Source organism: Arvicanthis niloticus, chromosome 16, assembly GCF_011762505.2.
Source record: "Arvicanthis niloticus isolate mArvNil1 chromosome 16, mArvNil1.pat.X, whole genome shotgun sequence".
Classification (NCBI taxonomy): domain Eukaryota; kingdom Metazoa; phylum Chordata; class Mammalia; order Rodentia; family Muridae; genus Arvicanthis; species Arvicanthis niloticus.
Window position 1 is genome coordinate 63,744,170 of NC_047673.1, and position 23,121 is coordinate 63,767,290.

The 23,121-nt window shown below is 39.6% G+C and overlaps 1 protein-coding gene across 2 annotated transcripts in view; it reads left to right on the forward strand.

The window, feature by feature from the left end:
• Window positions 1–6,910: 6,910 nt before the first annotated feature.
• Aim2 (absent in melanoma 2) overlaps window positions 6,911–23,121 on the forward strand; it is a 42,759-nt gene continuing 26,548 nt past the window's right edge. The window contains exons 1-3 of one of the 2 annotated variants that reach the window (XM_076914530.1): window positions 6,911–7,323; window positions 8,206–8,303; window positions 13,137–13,244. The gene's annotated coding sequence lies outside the window, so the exon portion shown is untranslated. The remainder of the gene's footprint in view (window positions 7,324–8,205; window positions 8,304–13,136; window positions 13,245–23,121) is intronic. The other variant, XM_076914529.1, reaches the window with a different exon arrangement.

Here is a 23,121-nt window from a genome sequence, read left to right on the forward strand (position 1 = left end):
AGTTGTATAGGGTTTTGTGGCTCCATTGGAATTGGAAGACCTCGAGACTCCCTCTGTAGCATGTAACCAGCTTGTTTAGAGCGGCAGTCCAGAATCTCAAATGCCTAGAATATTCTACCTCTCTAGGTCCAAATCCCATGGCTTCTGAAGGATGGAACTCTGATGATGAACCCAATTCAGGGCTGTACATCTCTGTGCTTGAATCTCTGTTCAAGACTGTCTCTTAGACTTTGAGTATGACTTCTTTCCAGCGCTTCATTGGTAACATGAGAATAACTATGGGACCATCATTATGGTTGCCGTATAAGTGAACTGATAGAAGTAAACCCATAGATAAACATTCAGGAATGAGATAGCTGTTTGTAGTATTATTCTAATTTTAGTTGGGTGAGTCTCTACCATGTTAATTTGCATAACATCCGCACCAGCCCCTAAGTGATGAGGGAGGTTCCTCTTTTTTGTGTGTCTTTGCTATCAGTGGTTGTTTGTTTGCTTGATGTTAGTTACTCTGATTGAAGTGAGATGGAATCTCAAAACAGTTTACGTCTGCATGTTCATAGTGGCTAAGTTTCACATCCTTAATTATTGCTGTGCTATTTATGAGAGCTACAAAAAGAAATCAGCCGAGCTGTTCATTACTGGATGAAGTAATTTTAAAAAGGTAGTAAGTAATACACACATGGGACTATATTCAACTCTAAAAAAAAAAAAAAAAAAAAAAAAAAAAAAAAACTGGAATCAAGGCATTTACAGGAAGATGGATTGAACTGGGCAGCATTATGTTAAGCTAAATAAGCCAGACTCAGAAATACAGATACTACAGATTATTTTCTCTTCTATGTGGATCCTGGTTTTTAATTAATGCATAATAGTGCATAAAAGTGCTGAGGAGATCATGGAGCCAAAAGGGAAACCCTAGGAAGGGATGAAGTAGTGTTAAGAGACAGGAGTGAAAACAGGATAGCATAATGCATGTTATATGAAAGCAGAAGAGGAGTGTACTGGCTGGTTTTGTGTGTCAACTTGACAGAAGCTGGAGTTATCACAGAGAAAGGAACCTCCTTTGAGGAAGTGCCTCCATGAGATTCAGCTGTAAGGCATTTTCTCAATTAGTGATCAAGGGGGAGGGACCATTGTGGGTGGTACCATCCTTGGGCTGGCAGTCTTGGGTTCTATAAAAAAGCAAGCTGAGCAAGCCAGGGGAAGCAAGCCAGTAAGTAACATCCCTCCATGGCCTCTGCATCAGCTCCTGCTTCATGACCTGCTTGACTTCCAGTCCTGACTTCCTTTGGTGATGAACAGCAATGTGGAAGTATAGGCTGAATAAACCCTTTCCTTCCCAACTTGCTTCTTGGTCATGATGTTTGTGCAGGAATAGAAACCCTGACTGAGACAAGGAGGTACTGGGAGGAGAGAAGGGAATGGCAGGGCAGAGGAGTAAGGAAAGAGAATCAGTATGAGAAAGTATACATAAAATTGGCATGATGAAAGTCAGGACTTTGTAGGCTAACTTAAAGAACTCATCAGAACAAAGAAGCAAATCATCAGCCAGTGACAGCTGAGTAAGAAGCCACTGAGTAAGGATTATGCCTTCTGGCACCTACTCATACTTATGGTCCTGATGAGAGTTTCTGTCTTCTCTGAGCATCTTCACAACACTTTGATGTACATTGCCAGCATTCCCCTAACTATAGTCACAGCCAGGCTCTAGTCAGGTACTAGAATTGCTCTCTCCCTTCATCTTCTCTTTCTGGATTCTTCTACTGTTCTTGAAATCACACCCTCCCCCACTACAGCAGCACATAGTATATTGATCTAGTCTTTTAGTCTGGTTTATGAATTAGGATGGAGAGAATACTCTTTTATTTGCATAGAAATACTAGCATGATTGGCCCTTTTCACAGTAGCCTCTATTTTGTGTTATAGGAGAGGACATTTTCTTTTCTTGGGAAAAATAAAATGGCAGAAGGGAAATTTGGGCACAATGGCAGTTGTGAGCATGCCCTACTTTGAAAATTAGTAATGGAATACAAACAGTAATGTCTTCCATGTTTGTTGCCTGGTAACCTCTGTTGCAGTAACAGCCTCAAAGCTGGAGAGGATGAGTGTTTATTTATGGCTTGCACTCTGTGCCTCTGGCTGCTTGGTCCATCTTCATTTAGGCATGCAAAGTGACAGAGATGAATTTAGAAGGCTGCTGCTCCCTCTGGCAGTGGAAATGGAAGTACTAGGGAACATTCATATAAAGGTTCTTGCTTTGTCAGTCGACATGAATTATATGGTCATGCCCGAATTTAAGACAGAATTTTCTTCTCTGCTCTTCCCCAAGGGCATAGTTTACTTCCTCCCCCTTACAGTTGTGATTCCCTTTGTCTGATGCCTGTGGGTGGAAGGAAAGACTGTTGGCCACAAACTGAGGCTCCTCAAGCTCTCAGCTCTCCCTTGCCTTACCTATGCCAGTAAAGGAAAGGCTTTCCCAAGAACTATTTCTTCTGCATTCAGTGTTCTGGCTAACAAAATCAAGATGCATCACCCAGAGTCCAGCAGAACAAGCAAAATCACAAATCTGTGAGCAAGGTATGTTTGCCACTCTAAGACCAGAAGGTTTAGGCTTGTTTGTTAGTTACAAAAACTGACCATCGTTGCACCCATCAAACACTCAGAAAGAAAGAAAACACAACAGACTAGTGACAAATGATTCAAAGAACTAATTCATTGTTTTTAATTCCTTTAAGAATTTTTAATTGATACACTATTTATATGTATTTATAAAGTACAGTTCAATCGTTTGAAATTGGATACATGCCCCTGAAAGTACTTTATTTGAAGTGTTTCAACTGTGTTTAATCCAGGCCATTTCATGAATATGTAAGTCTGAGGTACAGGTAGTGTTAATAAATGCCATAAGGAAACAAATGGGAATGTGCTAATTTTATAAGGCTGCTGTTCAAGACTTTACAATGCCCCTGTTGTGGAGTTGAAAGAGCGGTATGTGGTTTGTACTGTTCTAGTTTAAAATTAACAAAGGATGAGAAACTGCAGTGCATGTCAGAGTTGGGGACATCAATGCTAGCTGTGCAAGCATAAGAAACTGCACTTAGATCTCCAGCAACTTCCCCCACTCCCCCCCCCCCCCCCCCCCCCAAAAAAAACCAAGCAAGCAAAAAAAAAAAAAAAAAAAAAAAAAAAAAGCACAGTAGCATATGTCTATAGCCCTGGCACTCAGGGTGTAGATCTGAGATAAGTGGATCCAAGAGGCTCTCTGGCTAATTTATCTCACTGACTCAGTGAACTCCAGGTTCAATGAGAGTTGAATTCTTTCATTAAAGAATAAAAAGGAGAATAACTAATGAAAATGTCCATCGTGGATCTTTGGCTTCTACATGAACATACATATGTGTGCATATATGTATATATACACAAATATGTGTAGACATGTGCTGCAATATCCACACTTAAATAAATAATAGATAGATAGATAGAAGATAGATAGATAGATAGATAGATAGATAGATAAGATGCAACCAATGAGTATTGGTTGGATTGTAGTTGTTAAAAGGTAACCGGAAAAGCACTTGATGCTCAACCTGGGAAATATGTCCTGGGTTTTGGGTGATCTCAGGTTGTTTTTTTATTGTTTTAATATTTCTGGGTGTGATAATGTATTTAATCATATCAGAAATCATTCTTAGTTGAAGAAATATTCTGACAGATTATTGCTAAATATTATGAGATTTTACCCAATTTTTATCATAGAACATAAATTTACACAGAGGCCTAAGCATTAAAATAATATTTGCAAGTGAGGAAAACATTAACATCTCTTTTGTATATATGATAGGTATATGAATGTTCACTGTTTTGTTATTTCACATTTAAGTTTGAATTTTTTCATAGGAAAATGAAACGTTAGAAAGAAAATGAAGTAAGGCACTTTGTGAGGTTATGGGATGGTGTGTCTATAAAACTCAAACCTGTGTTTAATTGTCATCCTAATCCAGAAGTCTAGTGAGGTAGACATGATTTCATTTCGCTGACATTTCTCTCTTCTGAGTCTGAAGGGTGCTCTTGACCTTCAGCTACTTTCATTGTTCCAAGAACCACCCATTGATTTAGAGAAAAAGATCAATACCTGCACTTTACTTGACTTGTTGCCCACCTAGAGAAAATGTTCCTTATCGGATAAAGTCACTTCTCAATTGTAGAGAAAAACATCTATAATAAATATATTTGTTGATCTTGGTGTGTTATCATTTTTCCTATACTCCTATGTCTTTCATCTTAAGAGGTGAATGGATTTCTCTTCTTCCCTGAGGTGATTTTCCTCCTTACTCTATTTTAGCCTTTCTTAGTGCCTCTGAGACCTTGCTCTAAACTCTGGGCTTTAGTTTTGCTTTAGTTTTTGTTGACTTTCAGCCTTCAAATTAGTACACATGCAGTCAGTCTAAGATGCGCGCGCTCACACACGTGCGCACACACACACACACACACACACACACACACACACACACACCTGCCACCATCATACAAAATATATCTTCTTTTTTTTTTGACACCTACTCAGTGCCCAAGATGTGCTGATCTGTTTTTATTCTTCCCCTTGAGAAGGCTAGGCTAACTCCATGACAGGCTTCACATTTGCAGTTGAGAAGAAGAGGCCTAAGTCTCTGTTTTCAAGAATTGGGGAAGTCCAGGCAAGTCCAAGCCTCAGAAGCTGCCCCACCACCTGGCCTGAAGCAAGGACAATAGGTCAGCAGCAGTTTCCAGACTTCCTCAGCTACTTCCTCAGCAACAGTTTCCAGCCCTCAAGCCCTGGTAATGGAATGTCCCTAGAGATGGAGTAATATAAAGATCACCTATCCCTGGAATCCATTAATATACTTAAAATCAGGCCTGTGAGCTCACTTGGTTGTCTCTCTATCTTGGTAATGGGAGACCCCAGCATACTGGGCTTCTGCAAGATAAAAACACTCTTTGTGTTTACATACTATTTGAGTCTGGGCTATCATTCTTCAGCAAATCATGGCCTCTACACCCTGACCCTGGTGTCTATTTCCATTAATGACTGGCTCTATAAGCCAGGACTATTTCCCAGGCTGACATTCACTGTTTCCATTCATCTGTGAAGCAACTCTCACTAAGGTCACAAAAGAGGAACTTGTTAGCTAAGTCGTTTCCCATTTGTTTTCTTCATCTATTTCTCTCTTCTGCAACGTTTAAAAGACATATCCAGGATTCCCCTGTCATGTGGAGAGTAAGAATGACCTCTATAGGCTCATATTTATGAATGTTTAGTTATTGTGGAATGACAGTGCTTGAGAAGGATTAGGAGGCCTTGTGGAGGAAGTGTGTCACTGGGGGTGGGGGGGAAGTTGAGGTTTTAATAGTTCAAATGAGGCCCAGTGGCTCTCTCTACCCATTGCTGCAGACATGGATATAGAACTCTCAGCTACTTTTCCAGCCCCATGTCTTCCAGCACTCCTGCCATGCTCCTCACCATGGCAATAATGGACTAAATTTCTGAAACTATAGACAAGCCCCAATTAAATGCTTTTTTAATAAGAGTTGTCATGGTGATGGTGTCTCTTGTTAGTAATAGAACACCGACTAAGACTCTTCCCACTCCAATGTTTTAGTTTGTTTTGTTTTTTTTTTTCCCTCCCGGCAGCATCTAAAGACATAATTTAAGTCCCATTACTGTTTTTGACTGTGAGCTGAGAGGTGCAGGTCTTTTAAGGAAGAATCGATCACTTTATTAGCTTTACTGAACATTAATGCAGGTCTCGAGGCTGCAGTGGTTCTGTTAGTATAGGCTCTTGCCTTTGGCAGCCTCAGTTTCCTTCCTCCATCTTCAACCTTTCCTGTGATATGATTTCTGTCTTTCCTATCTTGTCTGCCTTTCTTATCAATTCAGTTCCCTCCACTGGCCATCTACTTGGGATATTCTCTTAGCTTCAACTTGAATTCCTTCCATGCTCTTCTATAACTTCATTCATCACACATTCCAACAGATGCTCAGTAGATGTTTAAAATCACGCAAGGCAACAAATTGCATTTTGTCCTCTTCCCACAACCAGTGAGGTAAAGTATAATTTACAGTTAGTGTAGTAAGAAGTTGCCAACAGCAATCAATACTAATGATAATGAAGATAATGGAACCCACAGTGACACAAGACAACTGGATGGTCCAGAGAATGATCTGTGATGAATGCATCTTCAGTTTTGAATGAGTAAGTTTATTATTCAGCAAGTCAACATAAAAACAAAGCAATAGTAAAGGGGCAAAGCATAGTGGAGATGGGCTGGCAACGTCCCTCTGGGGTAGTTCTTTGAAGTTTCCAATAGAGAGAGTCCTGGGCAAAGAAGAGGGAGGGTGAGGTCTCCAACTAGAAGAACAAATAGCTACAGTTAGAAAAAAACAGCATTAAACCCAATTACAACACCCAGCAGAAACCAAACCAAGAAGTTAAGGCCGTTAACTTTCTCCCCATGGCTCAACTTCATGCCATAGCCCCTTATACATCATGGCTAAAAAATGTTAGAAATAATTGACCTAGTTTTTAAGAATGTAATACTTTTATTTTTGAGCTGTTTTGTTCTCCTTGTAACAGAGATGGAAAATTAGACATCTCCAGACAAGAAGCCCTGGAGGACACTGTAAGACAAATATGCTCTGAAGTAGCAGGGGGACAGAACCAGCCTCTCCCTGAGCATACGGTGCATGCCAATTTACAAATATAATGTGCAGACAACCACTAGGACAATGTCAGGTAATGAAAGTTGTGTGAGGGCAGTCTCTCCATCAAGAGATCTGATTATGCAAACCCCACCCTTTTTCTGTGTTGATGTTGAAATCACAGAAAATCAGCTGCCAGTAAGCAGTGGGTTGTGTGCACTGGGCTAGGTTTGTACCTTAGCCTATGAACTCCCTGGTAATACAGGAAAAAACTTTCATGGAGTTCCCTATATCTAAAATGCCTCTTGTTGAGACCTCACAGCTGCAGGAGAAACTCTGCTGAGGCTTGTCAGAAAAAGGAAACTGAAAACTAACATTTGCTTGGGCGGAGCCTTAATATATAATTATTTTGCCCCAGCATCAGGGCTTGGGACTCAGCTACAGGGCAAGAACTAGCCAAGTTTGAAAGTGAAAGGAGGCAGTCAGTACTTTCGGCTTTCTGTCTCCCAAAACCCGATTTTCATGATTTTCATGCCCTACCACTAATAGTGAAAAATCTTTGTGAGGTGGATGTTGATCTACCAGGACATATACCAGTACCTGAATTGAGGACTTAGGCTGCTGTGGAGAGAAGAAAATGCACTGAGGTAAGTAAAGTATGCCAGAAGTTTTCTAGAAAAAGCTTTAGGACCATTTTGCTAATCAGTAAATTAGGAGGAAAGAGGAGTCATGGGCTTCTGAGGTTAGAAAGAAGGATTAGTATTGACTGTATTCCAGAAAAGAATAAGGCTGCAGGAAGCCTGCTCTAAACCTTCAGCTGACTGAGGAACAGAAGTTATCTTTTAGTGCACCACAACTGAGAACTTTACAAAAGAAAGTGCATTTGGCCATGGCAGAAATTAGAATATATTGTTCAGAGGGTTGACCCAGACTGAGCCTAAAAAATAGTCTGATTTTCTGGGTGTGTTGGTCTGTAGGTGTTTTATTGACATGAATTTATATTTAGAAGAGGTCTTTTGATTTCTAGCTGAAGGGGGAAGAAACATAGGGGTTAGAGAGCTATTTCTTGATAAAAGGTAAGAATAATGGCATGACAGAAAGCCTGTGATGTAACGTTAGCTAAAAGCATCAGAGCTCAAAATTCTATTATAAGTAACCTTAACATCTAAGAAATGTCAAGCAGATAATGTTACTCCATAATCTCAGAAGTTCAAGTGGCACGGCATCTTTTAAATATTATGTCTGCTTTTCATTTCTATTTCCTTTATTAGGCATTAGAAAATTTATTTCGATCCACTTGCAATTGGATCCCACTTTCCCATTTCCATAGTTAAATTTCTAGAATTTGGGGGAACGATTATTCCTATGATATCTGTTGATGTTTGAATATATACTGCTCATGGCTCAGGAAGGTTTTGGGACTTTCACAAGGAGGAACTTTCTAGAGAAACCTTATTGGAGGAAGTGGGTCACTGAAGGCGGGCTGTGGGAGGTGTCTCACTTGTAACTCTGTTTTCTGTATGAGCAAGAATTACAATCTGCCTGCTTCCTGTCCTGCCTGCCGCCATGCTTTCCTTACCAGCTTCTACGTCTTCCCTGTTGTGATGAAATCCACCCTCATGGACCTGTAAGTAAAAATAAAACATACTTCTCCTCTCTGTTGCTGATGTTCGTGACAAAGCAGAAAAGAAATGAATATAGTAACCACTCTTTGAAATTCACTGATAACATTTGTGCACTTACCAAAAGTGTGATAAATATTTCTAAGTATTATTTGGAATATAGTTGTTGATTATGTTGTTCAACTTTTCTACTTTTTTACTTTTTTATATTATTTTACTCTTGGCTATTTAAAACTTTAATTACCAAAGGAAATGTTTTGTAACTTCTGACCATCATGGTACATTTGCCATTTGTTCATGGAGAACTGTCAAATTTTGTTTACAGCAGTTGACTTTATTCATTGAGATGCATACTGTTTAGAATTGTTTGCTATATTTCCTTGGTGACTTTAACATTTAATCATTGTATAGCAACTCTGTCCTTAATGGCGCTATTTGTCTTGTAGTCTTCTTTAATATTAATAGAGAAGTTCTAACTAGGGTTTTCATGCTTAGTGCCTGATACATATGTTCACATTTCCCCAATGTGTCTTTTGTAAACACTGTAGGAATCACAGTGGATTTTAATCCAGTTTGATATTCTTTTTAAACCCGTGAGTCTAATTCATGTGCATTCTGTCAGTTGAAATATTTGAATCTTGTGTAACCATCTTATATCGCTTCATTTGATATTTCCTTTCCATGTTTGTTTTCTTCTTTTAAAAATATGCTTAAGATTATTCTTTAAACAGAATGATATTGTTAGTCATGTTTTCAAAAGTCCCATTTGTACATTTTGTGGGGACACGGCATTTATCATTATCCCAGAATAATGCTTTCTGATGTAGTTTTTGGTGAAATCGTATAACATCACATTTACTGCTTCAGTGAGGGAAACTAGCATACAGCTTGCTACTTCTAAAGTGAACAATCCAGTGTGATTTATGCATAAACAAGGTTGAATACCTTCCCCTGAATCTAGCTCCAAGATATAAGAATTACTCTTTCTATTTATCTCCGTAATTGTTTAAAGGTTACCTTCTCAAAGAGACAAAGTCTAACCACCAGCTTCAGTTATACTACACAGCCCCACCACATTCTTATTGAATACTGTGTACTATGCATACTTATACTTGTTGTGGAAATAGTGAAGGAATCTTGCCTGATTCGTGACTCATTTCCTCTAAGACTTGCAAGATGCCTGACTGGACAAAACATGCTGATTTGGGAACAACTGCTGTTGACTTACTAGTTTATCCCTTAAGTGTATATCTTTTGCATTTTTATTTTCAAAAGGAGTTTTGGAAGTTCTTACACCATAGGGGGTTGACTGTTTTGTCACAGACAATTTTATAGGGAGTGTAGAGTGAAGGGTCGGTCTTTTGAGATACTCCCATGAAGCAACTGCATTATCTGTGGCGGGGGTAGCCCAACCTGCAGCAGTCATTCTCAGGGGAACGCATGTTGGTACTGGCTTAGTGCTGTGTGGTTTGTAGAGATCTCTCTGCTTTGCTACAGCTACATATTAAATCCTCACAGTACCATCTCCTACTGTCTGTATTTAACTGATGGGGAATCAATCCCATCAGATAAGTACAAATTGAAGTCAGAGCCTGATATACTCCTTGCTTGGTACCATATTTTACAAGGGTATTTTTCTAAGTTAAATCTGGACACCCATCTGTAGCTGTGGCTTCTAGAGATTTGTAAGAAGGTGTTCAATCAACATCAAGTAGTGACCTAATATATAGCTGCTTACCACAAGAACAAGGCCTTAGGCATCTGTTGTCCAGAGTCTGATGGGATGGACCTTTATTATTAGACTTTTCTAAGAAGGAGAAAAATACTCTCTGACATTTCAAAGTCTCTTCTAGTTTCTTACTCTCCACATAGCACAATAAATATAAATTTCAAACTATAATAATAATATATGTTGAGCACCCCAGGTGTCATGGACACCTCATGAATTGCATGCTTATGTAATTCAGTCACATCTCACATGGAGTCTATGCAGTAGGGACTATCAGGTAGTTCTTTATCAAAGTACTAGAAAAGATCCTTGATCCCATGATAGAGCTAGAAAGTGAAAACATGTAATTCTAACACATGTAGTCTCTGTACCTGGAAAATATTGCCCAATAGAATTATAATGTAAATAAATACACACACTTAAATTTTCTAGTAGTTACATTAAAAAACAAAAGCAAAACCCAATAATAGCAACCCAGTATGTTTGATTAAAGTCAGAGTATCCAAAATATGTACTAAGTCTTCAAAACTCTGGCATATATTTTGTTCTCAAAGAACATAAATTCTAATGATAAATTTTCATCTATATTTAAATTTATATTTATATATATTTAAAATTCACAAAATTTACAGTTGAAAATGTAGGTTTATATATTCAAGTAATTTTAATCACACTGATTTTTCAGAAATCAAATTTAGTTTATGTTTTTAATTAAAATTAAATGCAATATAAAATTCAGTCCTCTCAGCTGCACATATAAGATGTTGGAGAACCACATCTAGCTGTTGTTGCAGGTTGCTCTGGAATTTAAGCCTGTTTTCTATTTATTTATTAATTAATTGATTAATTGATTTCTGGTGTGCATGTGTGTGTGAAATGTGTATATCATTTGTGGGGTGTGTATGTGTGTGTGTGTGCGCGTGCGCGTGTGTGCGCGCACGCACATCTGTCTGTCTGTCTGTCTGTCTGTCTGTGTATGCCAGAGGTCAGGGTTGGGCATCTTCCTTGATTTGCACTTCATTTTATTTTTTAAAACAGGGTTTTCTCTTCTGAACCTGGAGCTTAATGATTTTGTTTGGTTTCTAGGCCAGAGAATTTCAGGGATCTACCCATCTGTCTTCAAAGTTATGGAATTGCAGTATGTTCTTCATGCCCAGTTTTTAATGTGGGTACTGGTCTTCAAGAGTTGACTCGAGTCTTCAGAGTTGAGTGCCAGGCAGTTTACTGACTAAGCCATCTCCTTAGCCCCTCTAATCCTCAGACAGCTTCAGTTGCAGAATAGAAGCACTCTGGTTTCTGTGGCTCTTCCCCTAGCTGCCCAATTCTGGGATAGTCTCTTTCCACCTTCTCCTCAAGGGATTTCCAGATTCTCTGACTTTCATCCGCTAATATTAACATGATCTCCTCATATTCTACGTTAACACACAACTGTCTGACCCTAGATCCTAATATTTGCTTGGAGGAAGGTGTAAAGCTTTGCAAAAGAAAACAAACTACAAATAAGAAAAGTCAAGATGAGAACAAGCAGCCAGAGAGCTATAGATTAGCAATCCCAGAAGAAAATCAGTAGCCAGAACAGATTTTTGTATCAGAACCCTGGAATTAATGAGGTTCTAAACTAGCTTGTGAAGTTATTTTTGAAATCCTCTCACATCCTTTTTTGGCGGTATGGGTGATATAGGGAAGGTGAAACACAAATTTATTTTAATGCTTGAAATTGTCCCTTTGGGAGGCTACTGAAGAGAAAAAGAGGAGAATATAGGCAAAACCTGCTGGGTAATGTAAAGAAAAGGAATCAGTTGTGAACCTTGTCTCTCTTACAATCTGGTCAGAGCTGAGCACTAGCGTAAAAATAGAGAGAAAGATTATTTTGGTCATTTTATTCCTGTATGCATGCCATGTCAGGAGCTAAAAGTAACAGGCATCTTTCCTCTTTCCGTGCTCTATGTTGTACTTTAGTGACTGGACAGAGGAGCTCTGGCTCTCTGCAAGCTGACCTGGATCCCAGGATTGGGTTCTTTTTTATAGTCTGTGAGATGAACTCTCAGAGGATGTTTACTGTGAACACATACTGACATAGCAGACCGGGGGAAAACCACTGAAACTATGGAAATCTATATGAACTCACCCAACTTTTCTGTGCATAAAGCAAGGCTTTGTCCTTGCTTTGTATGGGGAGGAGATAGCCAAGAATAGTTGAATAGTCTTCAGGCTGGGCAAAGCCAAAAAGAGAGAAATCCAATGACAGTATTCGTACCCAGGTGTGGCACCTTTCGGATTGGCAAATATTTTCACTTTTGTTATCTGTAATGGGCTCCCAAAGCAGATGTGATTAGCTTGGTTTTCTTTTTTTGTTTGTTTGTTTTTTTCGAGACAGGGTTTCTCTGTATAGCCCTGGCTGTCCTGGAACTCACTCTGTAGACCAGGCTGGCCTCGAACTCAGAAATCCGCCTGCCTCTGCCTCCCAAGTGCTGGGATTAAAGGCGTGCGCCACCACCGCCCAGCTAGCTTGGTTTTCATATGATGGTATTAAGATTTGTGGGGGACCAGGTAGAACATGTAGGGAACAAGACCATTCAGGCATAGAGCTTCGAACACATCTTATCTTCCATCTCAGCACCTCCTACACAAGTCCAGCTTCTTTTCCAATTTTTAAAAAAATATTTCTTTATTATTATTGTGGAGTCAGGTCTTTCCTTCCACCCTTTCATGGCACTTTACCTGATAAGCCATCTTCCTAGCATCAAATTGTCTGCTGTGGGTTCATTTGTGTGGAAAAGAACACATGCAACCCGATTCTCTATTGGAGAAGAGCCTTCGAAGAGTCTAGAGCCTTTCTAGGCCTCAGATTCAGATGGATTTCATAATCTTGTTAGGGATGTTTGGAGGGAATATAAATAGGACTCAACAGAAAGTGACGTGACTTGACTTGCTTACATCGCTAGCTTTGCAACCCTTCTTGATCTCCACTTCACTGAGAAAGGCACAGTGGAGAAGTTCTCTTGGAGTCCCTCGTGGTTCCTCCTGTTGACTCAGTTGCTGATTTGGCTGAGGTCTAGCTGTCTTTTCTAGTTCATGCCACTGCTGCTGATTTGTATTTGCTATCCAGATACTACCGAACTGGACTGCTGGCATATTCATAAAGTGCTTATGAGTGAGCCGAGCTGCCTCTGAGGATTCCTGTGAACTGAACTGCTGATTTCCTAACAATACAGATGTAAGTTGCTTCAAAAAACAATTTCTAAACAGGTCAGCTGCCCCTGTTTCCTGTTGACCTTTCTTTTCCACTATCTCTGGTGAGTGGTGGACTAGAAGGGAGGTTAAAGTGTTTAAGAACCCATATTAAGGTAGGATTTGAAAATTTAAGCCTATATGGTTTTATATTTTTATAACTTATGTACCTTGATTTAGATATCAGCCATTTCTATATTCTTTACCAGTTAATAGATAATTAAGAAAACATTTGGAGAAGGCAGATAAATGTTCATTCCTAGGTCTGGGAACATGAACTTGTCTGACCTTGTAGGCAAAATGGAGAAGTTGTCCTCCAGATGGCTGGACTCAGACACCTGTCTGCTTATAAGTTGTCCCTGAGATGTCTGTACCCAAAACACTATTTATAATAGAAGTTGTTACACTATAGGGAAGTTCCCAGTTGCCCTGGGGCCTGAGGCCTTGGATTTTATTTTGGAAAATGAAATGGTAGCACTTAGAATACGTTTCTTTTGCTTGTTCACAGTATTATTAGGATTATGATCAATATTGGGATTATGATCAATTTTAGGAAAAGAGAGGTGAATAAAATGCCATTCTTTGAATCAAACAAAACAAACCAAAGATCTCTTTAGGGTGTCAGGTTGATTTTAAAAATAAAGTTTTAAGAAGAAAAAAGATTGGTGTCACAGAGGAGACAGTGTTAGTAGATGAAGGGGTTTGAAATGGTTTTGTTAAACTAGGGCTTCATGTGAGCACAGCCTGAAGTACTGAGTGGGTATCTTTGGCATCCATTATTCGAGGATCAAGGACAGCCTGTACTTGGTAGTTTTCTTACTGTGACACACACTGACTAGGGTTGAGTTGCTAGGTAACTTGAAGGGTGTTTTTAGAATCAGGCTCAGAATTGTTATGAGAGATCTGGTAATGCTTAGGAGAAAAACAGCAATGGAGACCTATAACAACCTGTGGGGTGAGTCCTGAGCTGTGTGTCGCAGGGGGTGTCCTGGCCTCAAGTCGTAGATGTTGTCACCACCTCACCTTTCGCAGCCACAACATTTTAGCCAGCTGGTCCTATGACCATTCCTAGAAATCTGTTTTCTCAGAACAATAATGTTTGAACATATTATTCTCTGACAGACATCCTTCCTGCCTGAGTCTCCTTTGAATTCCGTTGCTTAGTTGTCTTTACTTGTGTCTTCTTTGGCCTCATCCACATCTGCAGTTGCTATTTCCTTTTCATTTTAATTAACATTTTGGTTTGCATACAGGACACCGGGCTTCATCATAACATTTCCTATCACCTTCTTGCTGTCCCATTTCATCCCCCAAATAGACTCCCTTCTGCTTTGCTAACATACAGATCCTTTACTTCTCACCCCTCATTCCCTTCTTGATGCCCTGCAGTTTTTGAACTATACTATCTCCATGTGTTTTAGTCTCATCTACCTTCATTGATTTTTCTACTACTGTTGGATTTACAGTTGAGGACATTAACAACTCGTCCGCTATGCCTCTTATCTTTGGGTTAGACCATCAAGACCCCACTGATCTTCCTGTCTGAAACCTTCCCCAGAGTGACTGAATATGAATGGAAAAGCCACTGATGTATGTTGACAACTCCCAAACTCTACTGGGTCTAGACTTTGAGCAAAGTAGGGCAGGCGATTCTTGTTTCCTGTCTCCATATCACTCATTGTAATTCATTGTAACTGAAGTTAGCTTAGGAACACACTTGTTTATCACGTGCATCTGATGAGGCGTTATAACGAAAAAACTATTCTATATTATAGCTGTTCTATCTATTACATGGCTCATGGCCTGTGTACTTAATAAGGGCTCAGATGTTGATCTAATAATTCTTAGCTTAGACTACTGATAGTCGGTAAAGGCTCACTCCATGATGCACATAGAAGCTGTTATGACACTCTTTAAAAAAAAAAATTATTGGATTGTAATGAAAAGGTGACAGGAGATATACTTAGGTCTGCCAAAGGAGAAACAGAGAGCTGGTTGGCAGAAGGCAAAAGTCATGCTTGAATAGTCTCTACCAAGTATGCTGGTGTAAGTAGAACTCAGGTCTAATTATAGTTTGGCCTGTACTTGTCAACATTAGCCCTGTGTCTTGAAAGCCTTGCTCTGTTCCTTACCTCTGCCTTCTGGAGGACCTGACTGTTTCCATGTTTTGAAGGTCTTAAGATCAGGTTCTAGAATTCTGTATCAGTGTCTTGAAACCACTTGTACAGTGTCTGATGATGGGAACATGTCTGTATCATCATGAACTTCTACATCTCTAGGTCTGCTGTCAGGTCCAAGCTAGAGGTTTACCCTGTAGCATTCTGTGCTTCTCCATCATAGCATCCCCATTCTGTCACAAAGGCCCAAGGGCCAGAGGCCTGTAGCTCTCTCACACATGGTAGAACCTTGAAGAGATGGGGCCATGTGGGAGTAGGCTCAATGGGGGTATTTTCCAAAAGCGGATATTGAGCACATGGGTCCTCTTTCCATTTCTTTCTTTCACTTTCTACAAACATGAGGTAACTGACTGCTTTTTCCTACGTTCCCACTATGGCAGACTGTGTCACCGCCATCTCAGAGCCATGGGGCCAGTTTGTCATGATCTGAAATGTCCAAAACTGTGAGGAGAAATACAATATTTTCTTTGGAGCTTGATTAAATCTAGCATTTTTTTTTATAACAGCAAGATACTACCTAACACAAATACCACCTTTTCTTTATCTAGTTAATTAAGCTGATTTTTTATGCACATTGCCCAGATATAGTATCACCTGAGAACATATGAACATTGAACACATTTGAAGTGTGACTACAGAAGGTTTTTATTTTATTTAAATAAATTTTATATTTAAGACATGTAAAGTGGTGGGAACTGAACTAGGTATACACAATTATAGATGTTAGGCTCTCTGATCTTTTTGTAGGCCCAGTACTGTGCTTGATATATGATTTAAAAGTCTGCATATAGAGACCCACAGCCAAACATTAGGTGGAGCTTGGGGAACCCCCTGGAAGAGAGGAAGGAAAGATTGTAGGAGCCAGAGGAGTTAAGGACACCACAAGAAAACCCACAGAATCAACTAACCTGACCCCACAGAGGCTCAGAGAGACTGAGCCACCAACCAGGGAGCCTGTATAGGACAGACCTAGGCCCTTTTTGTATATGTTACAGTTGTGTAGCTTGTTTTTCTTGTGGGATTCCTAACTGTGGCAGCAGGGGTTGTATCTGTTGCATGCCTTTGGTACACTTTTCCCTTACTGGATTGCCTTGTCTAGCCTTAACAGAAGAAGTTACTCTTACAGTAACTTGATATGCTATGGTTGGTTGATATCCATTGAGGTAGAGGAGGCATAGATTGGGGATGGGAAGAGGGGAGGTGAGAGAGAGGGACTAGGAGAGGAGGTGGGAGAAACTCTGGTCAGTATGTAAAATAAATTTAAAAATTTAAAAAGGCCTGCATATGTCTGCAAGTAGTATGTCTCTTAATATTGTTTTATGATGAGATAAAAATTGAATGTAAGGAAATGCTGTTTTGGAAGAATTAGGATACCTATGTTGATCAGTTTAGTGATTTTGTCATCATCTATATGAGGTCAGTACTAATGTAACTTTCTGTCTCACAGTGCTAGACCTAGATGTAGGACAAGTGAGTTGGGATGGTTATCCTGTAACTCTGCTAAGTGGTGAGATGAAGCTTGAGTTAGGGGCACTCTGATTCCAAAGTTCACAGTTACTTGTGCTCCTTTTTTCACACTAGCTCTCTCTGCCCCTTCTAAGTCTACAGTGATTTGCTGTGTCTGTGCAATTGTGGGTCTGTGTGTGTGTGTGGAGGATGTCCCGACGATGATGCTCTGAGATGTAGTCTGGAAGAGGAAGTGAGTGGGATCAATGGAAAACACTTTCATCTTACTCACTTCTTTTTAAAATAAATCACATACAGTGTGTAGAGGGAGGATCTCCCCCCAAGCAGGGCTGGGTGCTGTCTGACAGGACATTGAGGGCTGCGAACGCTCAGTATACTGGTTTGCCTAAGGTTGGCAGAAAATCTGACCTTCTTTTCAGTGAGGTTCAAAGACTGTTTTCTTGTAAGCTGAAAGAGAAGCCCAAGGTGGGTGTTCTGCTTCCTGAGCTTTGAAGTTCCTCCATCCAGAGATACCAAGTGTTTAGGAACTCCCTGGGATCACTAGCATGCAGAAGATTTAAGGATGAAGGCCATCCAGTTTAGAATGTGGTTTTGTGTTTCCTGTGGAGTTAGATTTTATTTTTATTTTTTATTTCTGGCTTTTTGTTTTGTTTTATTTTGTTGCAAAAGTCTATTGAATCTTTGAGTGGTTTCTTATTTCCAACCCATGGAAGTAACTCTTTTCTCCACAGCTGGGACACTCCAGCTCATCCGTTTGCAATGCCAGGAGCAGCCACAGAGTACTAGTTCTGGCTCTCCCTGGAAACTGGGTACCTGGGCAGTGCTGGCCTGAGAGTGCAGCTGGCAGCTATGTGTGTGATTGTGTGCTGTGGAAGGGTTAGTGGATCAGAGGAGTTAGGAAAGGTTTAGAGAGGCAATCTTGTGAGGAAACAATTTTATGATGTGTGTTACAGCTGGAAAACAAGACTGTGGAAAAAATAACAACAAAATCTGCAAAAACTTTGAGGTAGAAATTAATAGCATTTTATTTAAATCCTTAGTTACTATCCCCCGGCATACATTGCTATCAGACATTTACTAAGTTTAGTGAATGAGCCAGTCATTGTGGGACGTGATATTCTAACATTATCCCATTTCTATTTAAAATATTTCAGCTAAATATTCTTTATGTTTCTGTTTTATAGACAAGAATTGAGGAGGTAAGTAACATGCCCAAGACCAGTGAATGTAAGGACCAGGATTTGAGGACTCACACGTGTGCACACAGACATGCACTCATATGAGCATGCATGCACACATGCATGGACATGTGCTCACGCGCACTCAAATTCCTGCTCTTCCTACTATTGTGGTGCTTCCTCTGCATCACAGATGGGAGGGCTTGGACAACAGATTAAAGAAGGATCTTTTTGGCATTTGGTAGAGTCAAGGATACATAACACCAGTCATGCATAAGGATCACAACAAAACTGATACTGTTTCAGGGAACAATACGTTTTCCCTTAGTATCAGTCTTCCCAGAGTCTAGACCCACACTTCACTGGGACACTTAATATTCATAAAAATGAACATGTGTGATGAGACATTTCAAAATTTATTGTAATATATATATGAATGACACCCAGACTCTCTTCTATACCATCATTTCTTTTCAGTTTGGTCCCTTCTGTCATCAATGTAATAACCATAGCACAACAAATATCATTTATAGATACCTGCTTGCAGTATTAAACTGAGGTCTATACGCTTTTTATCCTCCAATGGTTTGCCTCCTTAGGGAATTCTTAATAATATGCAATGTAGTATATTTCTAATTAGGTGATTAAAATTTTAAATGTTTCTTGCCATTCCAGATTGCCTAACCTTCAGAATGCTATTTTAAGGGTAGGGTTTTCTACCACAAAGCAAGCATGGAGTCTTAAAGATTTCAGGTTACACATACTGTACGATACATGGACACACAATACATGTCTGTGTTGGGAATGATAGTTTAGGTAGAGCGTGATCTAGGTACTTTTCAGTATAGGCTGCAAAGTAGAAAGACTAAATAAATAAATAAATAAATGTGCAGTTTAAGATGTACAGCTGTGAAGGACTCAGAGAAATTTACTCACGAACAGAGGCCCTGAGCCCCAAATGGCAGATAGAAGACACCACTCGCTCTACAGCTCAAGGAGGCAAAGCTTGATTTGGTTGCAGTTGACCCTTGAAAAGTGTTTTCCATCCGGGCTCCATATATTCCCTACCTTGGCAATAGCTTACAAATTCTTTAAAATAAGAGGAAAACGGGGCAGATCTGAAACTTTCTTTTCTTTGAATCCAGATTAACTAAATCAATCATGGTAAATTTAAGGACATTTATACCAAAGTAGCCAAGTTTTTCATAATTATATTAATTCATACAGAGGAATGAAAATCACTTGGAAGAACTTTCGCAGCTCAGCAGTGGGACTGTGAGTGGTTTTTATCCTATGTTTGTTTGTCTAAATTTTCTGACTTTTGAAGCAATGATTTAAATTGCTTTTGTAGCACGAACAAAGGTAAGAACAAGCAAATTTAATAAAATAAATGGTAAAACACAAGAAAATTGTGTGGGTTTTTTTGGAATTTCTACTTTTTGTTTTTTTTTTTTTCTTTGCTAGCATAAGCAACACAGAATGATCTACTGAAAATAAATTATAGGTACAAAGCAGGTAGTTCAAAACAATCCTTAACTTTGGAAAATTGATTTGAAAATGTAAACTTGCATAAATAGCTAAAAATGGGTTTGTGAGGAGGCTGTTCAGCTGTCAAGTTACCATCAATTTTAAAACAATTCCCTCACTGAGAATATTGTTTATTAAAATACTTGAATGTGCACATCAATACTTGTAATAGTGGTAAGCACTTGTTTCAAGGTATAAAGATGCAAGAACAGAGCAAGTGACCATGGACCCAGCACTCAATTCTGGAACAGATTATTATAGGGACTTCTAAATACACTCTCATCCACTTTCTGCCTTCCTGAAATACAGAGTACCATGGGTTAGTATCACTCTGTATCGTTAAACAATATGCTACTTTTATATACTTTATACTCTTAAAATGTATATGTATATCATATGCATGCATAGATATTATATATTATTCAGTTTATAGACATTGCCAGTGTCATTCATGTTCTTTGTGGTTCATTTCCATCTGTATCCCACAGCACTCTCTGTAGATATGACAGTCTCCCCTTCTCTTTCTACCCTTTCTTGCCCTCCCTGTCCCTCACCTTTTGTCTTTCTCCTGTCTTTCCTCTCCCCTCTGTGGGTCCTACCAATCTGCATGGTTGAAAACTTCCACCAGGAATGGCAATGTTCTGTTGGAATATCTGTATTTTTAAAAGTAATAGATAATTTTGCATTTGTTTCAAAGAAATTACACTTCTGTGTACCACCAGCAGTATGATTTAGATGATAGGTCAGGGTTGGAGAAATGTCTCAGTGGGTAAAAATTGCCTGCTGTGCAATATGAGGACCTGAGATTAGAACTCCAGAACCCACAGAAAGCTAAAGATAATGCACACCTTTAACCTCGGTGCTTGAGGAGCAGACATTAGTGGATCAGAAGCCTGGGGCTTGTTGTCATCCACTGAAACTAAAACAGTGAGTTCCAGGATAAATGAACAATTCTGTCTCAAGATACAGAATTGGAAAGAGATTGAAGAAGAAACCCAATACTGACATCTAGCAAGGAGGAACTCAACTGCATGCATATATACATATATCACACATGCGCACCCACACCCACCCACCCACCCCCCCACCCCCCCACACACACACCACACACACAAACACCTTCTCACATAGACCCCATACACCTAGACCTACCTACCAATACACTCACACACAAATATGCATACACATATACACATATACTTATACATACAGAACAGAACACACCTACACATAAATGCACATACATGCACACACATATATATGTGCATCCCACAGCCACATGCATGCACATGCACATACACATACACATATAACACATGTCCACATTTATGCATGCACACCCCACATAGCTACAACTATACACATACATGTGCACACATAGACACAAGCCCCTTCATATCCACATGCACATCCACATATAACTCTTTAAATAGATTAACATTCATGTGGACACACATTCACACATATGCACATACAGACCATTATATGTATGCACAAACATGCATATACCAACATATACACAGGAACATACACAAAGGTAGTAAGAGTTTTCATGTTGAAGATGTGTGGTAGAGCTTATAAAAATATTTAAACCTTTTCATATAGACCCTAAAAAAGGGAATATAAATTTGAAAGGCAGGATATCTAAGTGTCAGAATACATTAAAATATTACAATGGTAAATCTATGCAATATGAAGGAAACAATTCAAATGGCATACAGGAAGAAATGATTCATAGATTTTAATTTACTCACTGCTTACCTCTTCGTATGCTTCTGGACATATATCTGTGTGCCTTCTGGTATGTCTCTACACTGCAGTCTTACTCTTCAGTTAAAGTGACGTTACTTGTGGATATGGCAGAAGTTAGGAGTCAGGTGTCATATTAGGTTGAGTTTCCAAGACACAGATGCTGAGATTTGCCTGAAGGAGTTACAGGAGCATTTGTAAGTGAGAGAGGGAAACTGCATTGGACAGAGGGAGAAACTGAACTCACACATTCATAATGGCAGCTGCAGAAGGCCCCTCAGGTCCCCTCAGGCTTGGATGGCTTCTAGCTGTCTATAGTTGGAGCAACCTTTCCTTAAGTTAACAGTTGCCCTCAAGCTGAGTACAGGCAGCAATGAGACCTTTGGGGATGATGATTGTTGTACAAAACTCTGCTGTCAGCAGCATGGACTCTTAGTTGGGAGGGTAAGCAATAGGCTATGGGATTGGAAGATCTGGGTGGTGAAAATCTCCAGTGCAGTTGCAATAAGCAGTTCCTGAACCATAACCATGTAGAATAAGCAAGGCAGGGGTAAACAGAAAGTGGATAGTGGACATCCTAGAAACATGGGAACAAATTATTGGCATGCCTTTGTGATCATGTGCTTCATGGATTCAGGAGACATGTCCAGGAGTGCCCAATTTTTATGTGGGCTGGTATATACCTTAAAGAGCTTTGTGTTATCCAGAGAAGAAAATAATGAAACTGTGGCAAGGATGAAGACTTTGGGAAACACCAGGTATGGAGCATGGAAGCTTGGGAGGCTGTAAAAGTAAGCCAGTTAGAGGAGTCTTTTAAACACAGAAACCTCCGTGTTTCTGTTTCCATCTGTGACTAGAACTGATTCCATTCACTTTGCCACCAGGAAGCGGTGTGGGGTGGTGTGGTAAGGTGACAGAATTGGGGCTGTGGTTTCTGCTGGCTCAAGTTCAGGATTTTTTTTGTACAGTGTGTTAATCATATGACCTTAGGTCATGCACATAACAAATCTAAGCCTCTATTTACCCATCCTAAAAATGGATATGATATAACTTTGCAGGATTGGTAGGAGTTATTAATTACTTGAAACAATGATTATAACCATTGAAGTGACAGGCTCAGAGACAGTGACCTCCCAAGCCAGAAAAAGTCAGCTAGAGTATGGAGATCATGTATCATGTCCTGTGTGGGAACTCCCAACCAGGCATTTAAGGAAGAATTGTATGTCATCTTTGAATACAAGACAAAGCAATGAGGTTGACATGAAAAAAATGTGAGAAGCGGATACACATGTATGTGTCTATCTGTCTGTCTGCATGCATGCATGTCTGTCTGTCTGTCTGTCTGTCTATCTGTATGTATGTATGTATGTATGCATGTATGCACTTTAGCTATCAATACAGAGAAAAGAGAGTTGGTATTTGGACATCACAGCTTTATTGACGTAAGACTGAAGTGCTGGATACCAATCTGCAGAAGCACATGTTTTAGAATTTAATTAGAGAATCAGCCTGATGCTCTTGATATCAGGAATCAATAAATGATAGACTTCATTGGCTTATGGGAATCCTAGTGTGTTAGATATCTTCATATTTGTGATGTTCACATATGTCACATGATTGATAAAACATCCTGGCCAATTCCCAGGAGGATACAAGAATTAGATGGCAGAGAGAGAGATTCTATCTTATTCACTCATACATGCATGCACACACACACGCACACGCAAACGCACAGGCACACGCACACGTACACGCAGGCACATAT